Genomic DNA, 7,156 nt, shown 5'->3' on the forward strand with positions numbered 1-7,156 from the left:
TTCATCCACATATATCAACTGCATATCAGGATGTTCAGTTCCATCCTCTGCATAAGGATTAGCTAGCAGTTGTTCTATCATACCCGAAGGAATTTCATATACTACAAGGATCTGGGTCTATTGCAACAAAAGCATTCCTTGCAATAAGTGCCCAATTGTCGCAATAGGTACCTATTGCCACGACGTGGTGTTCTTTGGCAACTGTTGCGACAGGACACATGGTAATAGGTTATTGCCACAAAAATTAAACGTGGCAAGAAAACATGCTATTGCAACAACCATGTGACAAGTTGCCACATTTTTCCTCGTGGCATCACGCAAATGATGCCACAATTTGGTTTGCGGCAATAGCTTAATGCAACAGGTAGCAAACCGTGGCGATTTGGCTATTTGTGGCTATAGGCATTTGTGGCAATAACCTATGGCAACGACTCTCCAGACATGGTAATACTAAAATTGCAACCTACTGATTTTGGTGGTAATAAATAGTTGTCACAACGGACAGAATGTTCGTGGCGAGAGGCTGTTGCGACAATATGAACTTTTTGTGGCAAAAGGACTATCTCAACAAAACTGAATTCGGTGGCGACAAGTAGTTATCTCACCACACCGACTGTTTTGTGGTGACAAGTTATTGCGACAATATGAAGTATTCCGTCGCAATAGCCTAGCGCAACAAAACAGGTAAGCATGGCGACTAAGATTTGACGCAACCCTACAATTTTTCGTGGTGCCAACATGTTGCAACCAAAAGTTGGTTGTGGTAATAGCCTACTACAACTGTAAAAAAATATACTGGCATTCAATTACATGCTTCAAATAATGCATATATGATGTAGATTCATAAAATATCAAAGTTTGCATAGCCAATGTCCATCAAATGAAACTGAAATATAATTTAGCACGCATTCAACATATTGAATTTGCCATCATAATCAAGAGCAAAGACTAAATTGTCTATGGTCTAGAGTCCATTCCAGTTAAATCTTTGTATCCTGCTATGAAGAGAGAAAAATTATTTAGCTTAGAAAATACTTAGTCAGGAAAATAAAGAAGCAATAGAAGATATAACCACTGTCATGACAATTGTATAATTACTATATTCGTGCATGCATGGGTACCTTCACGCCCAATTGTTATGACCACAACAGCTAGGAAGCAAATGCCTGTGCCTGATGTACTACTCCATCAACAATTAGGTGAAATGCAAAAAGAATTGAATAATTTCACAAAAGATTTTGTAGTTCAAACACAAGAATAATTACCTAAATTAATCGAACAACTAAACTTCTCCGAAACAACTACATGCTTGCGCAAGTTCACAATTTCTAATGGTGAGAAAACGGTTCTATTTCTGGCTTCCCTATTGTATGTGCTTCAACAACAAAAAAGTACAGTAGTGCAAGCAAGTAGACAATTATGAAGGCCATTTACGTATCAAATAAAGGTCAACATGAAGACAAACCAAGCTTGTGACTTACCATTGCTCGAAACATTCAAGAATTCATTGTTGCGGCTTGTATGAGTGTATTTGGAGCAATTACATTGTGCCTTGTACCTATAGTCCCAGTAGTACTAGCGGTCTGTAAAAGAGTAATTTCCAAGTTTGGATTACTATTTTCGTTGCTAGTCCTTTTCTCAGGCGTCTGCAAATAGAAGTGCACTTTAGCAATCCAAGTAAGCAAAAAAATCTTACAAGTTCGCAAGCATATGACTATAATCACCTGATGTGTTTGCGTCTGTTGGTTCCCGTCTATTGGGACAACTGCGCAAACTTTTCCATCATGTTTTTCTCAAATTCCAGTATTGATCTTCGCTCCTCTTCCAACAATGTTTCCCTTTCAGCACGCTCTTCTTTTAACCTCTCCTCAAGGTTTTCTCTCTCAGCACACTTCAAGTTAATCCTCTCTTGTGTGCTTTCACATTCAGCTTGTTACTGATCTTGTAACTTGGTGATCTGATGGCTGAGCTCAGAGTTTACCTTTTGGGTCTATGCTTTAGCACGAGCTTGCTCTTCAAACTGGGACTTAATCCTTTCTGAACCACTTGGTGATTTGGCCATGTATCCATACCCACGAGGCTGAGAAGACTTGCATTGTAGAGTGTCTTTATATGCGGTCTGCAAAATATTGTTTCTATGTTCACTTGAAATTGGACCTTGAGTTTCATTTTCTTTGTTTTGAACCTCTAGACATGCTTTGTCCTAAATACGAAAATTACACTCCCATCGGATGAAGAAGCATCCAAGATGCACAACACTAAAGAACTAGAGAATAACCAAAGTTAGTGTGCACCATTCAGATAAGTGATTAAGAGTTAAGGATGTTGTGTACCTTGCAGAAATGAGTAATGTGCATCATCTCTTTCCTCTGAAGCCTGCACATTACCTGACGCATCCCTAGCTGCATGTTAAGCCAAAATATTAATTACCTTCGCTGCTATGGCATAAATTTAAGTGAACATAAATATTATTACCAAGTTGTCGATGTATTGTACTCGGTCTCCTACCAGCAGGATCTTGCGTTCAAATTCACCATTGTGCCCTTCTGTAATTTGAGTCAATTTCAGAAGAAACGCGATACTTAAAGCAGGCATAAAAAAGTAACTGGAAAAATATCTATTCAAGTCTATACTGAAGCTGTTGTAAGCAAAAATAGGCTAGGCTTCAAAGATTAGATGAAATCAAATTGTGTTATAGCGTGCAGAACAGAAGCATGCAAAACAGAAGTCTTTTAGCATAGCATATGTCTGCAATTGATTTAGAAATTAAAAGCTAGGCTTCAAAGATCAAAGCAGAGGCATACACATGACACACCAATTAGAGCCCATCCTAACAAGGCTACTCCAATACACATGCAGTAATCTAGCCTGAATGTGGTAAGCAAACTACCAAGGTTAAATAAGCTGAATGTGGCAGTATGCTTCAGTATAGGCACATACGCTTTTAAGAAGTCTGGACAGTGGTTCTGGCATTAACTTGGTAATATTTTACATGGTCAAAAGGAAAGTTGGGACTATTTGCACAAAACCTGGGAAACCCCAAAATACAAAATACAAATATACAAAGATACATCTCTCTAAATCCAAACAGAAGCTACACATGTACAGCTAAACGAATGCAATTTCAGATTGGAACTTTGGAGGGGATTGGTGAACTCTTGGATTGTTTGAACTCTCCATCGGCGCTCCCGCACAAAGCGCCGGGCTGCCGTGGTCGTTACTGCTCCTGGGCTGCCGCCTATAGTGGGCTAAAGTCTAGCATATGCTCTAACATTGAAATAGATATGCAGTACTTGGCTGCTGCTAGTTTATCTGGACTGAACCTGAGTTGAGTAATCTCACGCTGCGTACTCTCTGAACTCAAGCATGTGCGCAGTATTTTTTGTCATATATCTATATAAACGAATTTTTTGCTGAAAATTTTGGGTGTACATCTGTACACCCATGACCTATGCTGGATCTGCCCCGTTGTTGTAGTGGGATGGCGAGGCGGGCTATTGCATCCCGGCGGCCATGCCGGAGGCGAGAGTGAATAGAATAGATATGCCTCACAGCAGGATACACTTGATTACATACACATGTGTTGCATAGCGGCCGGCGGCGTGGTAGCTCTACGATGGAAAGGGGGCGCTGCCATGGCCATGCCGTCCACCGCCTCCTCCTGTCCCTCCTCCTCGTCTCCCCATGGATGCCCCCACCCCCACCGCCTCTACCTCCGCCTCATCCTGACCGCCGCCGCCACCACCAATTTGTCCAGCCCCGCGCCCATCCGCCTCGTCTCCCACCCCGCCCCTTCCCAACGGAACACCCTCCCGATCTCGTCCTCGCCCTCCTCCGAGAGCACGCCCGATGTCGCCGGCCAGGACACCTACGAAGGGAAAGTTCTCACGGCCGCGGGAGGGAGATTTGGGAGAAAGGAATAACCTGAGACAGTGTACGTTCGACGGACTCCGGTGTGGTCTGCAGTGTCGACGGCTCGACGCCGTCATGACGCCGTGAGGATGGAGGAACAAGAACGAGAGAGCTCAGATCCAATCTCGACAATTTGGCGAAGAGAAATAATCGGGACTATTTGTGAGGGGTGTTTAACGGGGAGGTTAAGAGTTTGTGGCGCCACACACGACCAAATTATTTGGTGGGAAATAAAAAAAATGGAGGGAGATTGAAGGCTTTAGCGGGAAGGTAAAAAATTACTTCCCTAAAGCAGAGTACAAGCTTAATTATTTGCTTGGAAGGTAACTTTTTTTAAGGGAACGTTTATAGAATAATAAAACAAATTGGAAATATATATTTCAAATCAATATGGAATATATCTGCTGCTGAAAATAATATTACAAAAATTTGTTCATAAAACGTTATTTCACTGACTGGCCGAGATAGATGTCCGCATCATTGCCAATCGTACATGACGGTTGTGATGGCGGGGAGAGTACGTAATCGACACAAGAACAACAGCCGAACCGACGAGGATAATGTAGGTGGTGTGCGCTACACTCATTGACAGAAACCTCATGTCACCCTTGCTTTAAAACTACTAGGTCATACTTTTGCCTTGAAACATAAGTAGATATGGTGTGATGAGACGGTCAATCTATGTCGGTCCCGATCTCACGGTTTGATCTTGAGATGGGGGGATAAGACAGGAGATGGCGAAGAGCACGAAGGATACGGTAGAAAACACGCACACACGTGTGCAATAAACCCGCAACAGAGCAATCATTTTCAACCGCTTTCTTCCTTCCGGCCAGTCCGCCGATCCAATAGAATCGAATCCAAAGAAGTCCCGACCACTCATGGAAATATCTACACGAAGAACATATATAGATCATCTCCATCGGAGGTCTTGTGGTTTCCACACATATGGGGAATAGAGACATAGCTCATCTATTTCATCATCATCTCTGTCCCAAATCAACAAGTAGTTTATACATACATATATAGGGGATCAAGCATGTTAATCGTACAACCAAAATCCAATGCCACCACATATATTCGGCATTTTCCAACTAGCAAACCCTATATAACCGTAATCGGCGCTCCCGGGCTACCAACTCATCGGGGCTTCTAGTGCGAGGACAATGTCGATCCAATTTAATACAACCCAACGAAGACCCGACGACCACGCCGATGTAGAACCTTGCAAAGGAAAGATTGGTGCTGTGCATAATGAAGTCGCCTGGGAGAAAGAATAGCTATCAGGGCATACTAGAACCTCGCATGGAAATACCAACACCGAGAACATATATAGATCATCTCCATTCGAGGTCTTGTGGTTTCCACACATATGGGGAACAGAACTATCGCATCATCATCTCTGTCCAGATCAACAAGTAGTTTATACATACATATATCGGGGATCATCATGTTAATCATACAACCAAAATCAAATGCCACCACATATATTCGGCATTTTTCAACTAGCAAACCCTAGCTAACCGATCTAGCTATCCAACCGTAACGGGCGCTCCCGGGCTACCAACTCACCGGTGCTTCTAGTGCAAGAACGACACCGATCCAATATAATCCAATCCAAGGAAGACCCGATGGCCTGGACTCGGATGGAGATCCATTTTTAGAGAAGGGGCCATATACGTCTAGGTTGTCTACATATATAAACCATGTTTGAATTGAATTTGTGCACTCATCAAAAGGTCCTGATAGAGAATACACTTTGACCCTTGTTATCCTTGTGTGTAGTTTCAAGATTTGAACTCAGAAATTCTTATCTACCAAATTTGAATAAGCAAGTGTTTCGTAACGTCTGAATTTCACTTTTAGTTGTGGAAACAGTTTGGAAAACGGTAGTTGTGGAAACAGTTTGGAAAATGGTCAAAACTGTCGCAAATCCTATTAGAATTATAAAAATGTTCATAGTATATTCTTAATTTTTTCAACGTATATTAGAAAATGTTCATTGTGTATTAAAAGTTTGTTCATCGTATATTAAGAAATTGTTCACCTTGCATTATAAAAACGTTCATCGTGTATTACAAAAATGTCAATCATATATTATTAAATTGTTCAACGTACATTAGAAAATGTTCATTGTGTATTTAAATTTTGTTCATCATATATTAAGAAATTGTTCATCTTGCATTATAAAATGTTCATCGTGTATTACAAAAAATGTTCATCGTATATTATTAAATGGTTCAACATATATTATAAAATGTTCATTGTATATTTAAATTATGTTCATCGTATATTAAGAAATTTTTCAACAAATTTAAGAAAAAGTTCATCGACTCGAATAAAAAGTTCATGTATTTGAAAACAATTCATCGAACCAGGAAGAAGAAAAAAAATAAAAAACAGAAAACGAAAAAGGAAAAAGGAAAAGGAAAAACGAGAAAGAAGAAAAAAGGGAAAGAAAGAAGGGAAAATTTCATTGTCACCAGATCACGCGGTGTGGCACGTTTTTTTTTTTCGCTGGTTGGGATACGCCCAGTGAATACGCCTGTGGATCACGGGCGGAATGGGAAGCGGATAAATACCAGAATTTAGTAACAAATCAATCATAATCTCTTCCGTTGCCGAAAATAGTGGTCTCAATTAAAAAACAGAAACATAGGCGGACTACCAGGAAGTTCAGTAGTTCTTTTTTTTTTGAGGGGTAGGAAGTTCAGTAGTTGCCGCAATAACAAACGACGTAGCAGGAAAGAACCTATGGGCTTCCAACGCTCTCACGTAGCAACCAAAAAACAGGCTAACCCACCACGTAACAAATCAAGTAGGAGGAGATAGGCATCGAGCGAGATCGTGCGACCAAAAAAAAAAGTGGGTGACGTGGCTTCACCACAGATCAGGAAAATCATATAGTGGGTGGCTTCTATTTAAAGTATTTTCTTTTGAGGGAGGCTTCTATTTATAAAGTAGATACATGGCCGCCTGGAGCGCCAAAGAATCGCCCAGGCAATCCCTATCGGCTGGCCCGCTCACTGCGGCGAGCTGCCGGGGCTTCGCACAGGGCGACCGAGCGACGCCTTTTGGGCCGGCCCACTTATGTAGATAGCTTACGAATTGCCCCATTCCCGTTTTCAGAACATTCTAAAAGGTTCCCTGAACCGGGTTTTATTTCTTTTATCCGTTTTCGCATATTTTTTCGCTTTTCTGTTTCTTTTTTCTGTTTTTTATTTATTTTTCATTTCTTTCGTTT

General features: G+C 41.1%; 1 long non-coding RNA gene across 3 annotated transcripts; it reads right to left on the bottom strand.

Annotated features, from left to right (window-relative positions):
- Window positions 1-781: 781 nt before the first annotated feature.
- On the bottom strand, window positions 782-4,073 carry LOC123166548 (uncharacterized). 3 transcript variants are annotated; one of them, XR_006483586.1, is made up of 6 exons: window positions 3,925-4,073; window positions 2,476-2,546; window positions 2,334-2,402; window positions 1,725-2,266; window positions 1,482-1,646; window positions 782-995 (listed from the first exon to the last, which is right to left on the bottom strand). It is a non-coding gene; the product is annotated as an uncharacterized lncRNA (long non-coding RNA). The 3 variants fall into 3 exon arrangements; XR_006483585.1 differs by having other exon boundaries at window positions 782-1,646; window positions 1,725-2,119; XR_006483584.1 differs by having other exon boundaries at window positions 782-1,646.
- Window positions 4,074-7,156: the final 3,083 nt, after the last annotated feature.

Source organism: Triticum aestivum, chromosome 7D (assembly GCF_018294505.1).
Source record: "Triticum aestivum cultivar Chinese Spring chromosome 7D, IWGSC CS RefSeq v2.1, whole genome shotgun sequence".
NCBI lineage: Eukaryota > Viridiplantae > Streptophyta > Magnoliopsida > Poales > Poaceae > Triticum > Triticum aestivum.